The 1,299-nt window shown below is 28.1% G+C and overlaps 1 non-coding gene across 1 annotated transcript; it reads right to left on the bottom strand.

Annotated features, from left to right (window-relative positions):
• Positions 1–680: 680 nt before the first annotated feature.
• Positions 681–859, bottom strand: LOC128923246 (5.8S ribosomal RNA). Its single transcript, XR_008472230.1, has one exon. It is a non-coding gene; the product is annotated as a 5.8S ribosomal RNA (ribosomal RNA).
• Between the last annotated feature and the right edge of the window lie 440 nt (positions 860–1,299).

Genomic DNA, 1,299 nt, shown 5'->3' with positions numbered 1-1,299 from the left:
TCACTTTAGCTCGCCTCCAAACTGATGTCTGTTGGCTACCCAGAGGATACTTGGTCTAACACCGGAAGTCGTGAGCTGCTTGAGCCACATGTAAAAGAATCGTTCCTGGCCACTCCCAAGTGAATGACAGTCAGAAACTTTCCTCACTTACGTGAACTTCTACATATGACTCCATCCTCCTCCCCTCATTAATATGCTTAAATTCAGGGGGTAGTCCCATATGAGTTGAGGTTGTATAAAAATATTTATATTTATTTTATATTTTAGCTTTTTGCTATTTTAAAGAAACATACATAATTATTTCTTAACACCAATAATTTTCTTAATAATAAATATTCAATCTTTTCATCCCGCGTACTACTTAATTATAACAACAATATTATTTTCTTGCTTTTTTACATTTAAGGCAATCCTAGAATAAAATAATATTTTATGCTAGACGTTCCTCTAAATTTATATATTATTTGAAATAATATTGAAATTTTATTGTTTTTGGGAATACTAAGATTCTTATTTATTATAAAATTTCGTTCAAATATGAGGTGTTCAAGAATATATTTTCTATATTTCTTTTTATGCTATTAATATTATGGATTGAAAAATACAATCCAGTAATATACCATGTGCTTAAATTCTTTTAATTGACTAAAAGAATAAGCAACTAATTTAGCATAGTCTTACAACCCTCAACCATATGTAGTCCAAGCAGCACTTTAAAATTAATTAAAGTACATAACAGCATGGACTGCAATATGCGTTCAAAATGTCGATGTTCATGTGTCCTGCAGTTCACACGATGACGCACAGTTAGCTGCGTTCTTCATCGACCCATGAGCCGAGTGATCCACCGCTTAGAGTGATAATTTTTTGTTTATTTTAATTTAACGTCAAGAGTTTTTAATTTATTGAAAGAATAACAATTATATTACATTTCGTTTTCGTATATTATATAAATTATTTTAAAACATCTTTCAATAAATTGTAATTTTCAACCCAAACATTTACAAGTTGCGCATGTCTTAGTCCAACACAGTAATTCCTTAACAGTAATTCCTTTTTTATTACATTTTAGTTAATTTCTATAAATTTTTAAGGAATTACACACGTTAATGAGAACAAATTAACTTATCATTTATATTATTTTCATAAATAATAAGTACAACTATATATGTTTAAAGGTTTGTTGCGTTCAAATACAATGTATGCGATATAATTTTCATTATACTACAATACAAGGAGTAAAAAACATTCAAATAAATGAATGAAAAGAAAAAAAAAGAAAATAATTTTTCTTTTTTA

This window comes from Zeugodacus cucurbitae, chromosome X, assembly GCF_028554725.1.
Source record: "Zeugodacus cucurbitae isolate PBARC_wt_2022May chromosome X, idZeuCucr1.2, whole genome shotgun sequence".
In the NCBI taxonomy this organism is placed as follows: Eukaryota; Metazoa; Arthropoda; class Insecta; order Diptera; family Tephritidae; genus Zeugodacus; species Zeugodacus cucurbitae.
The sequence above is the reverse complement of the archived record's forward strand: the minus strand, read 5'-3'. Positions and strand labels throughout refer to the sequence as shown.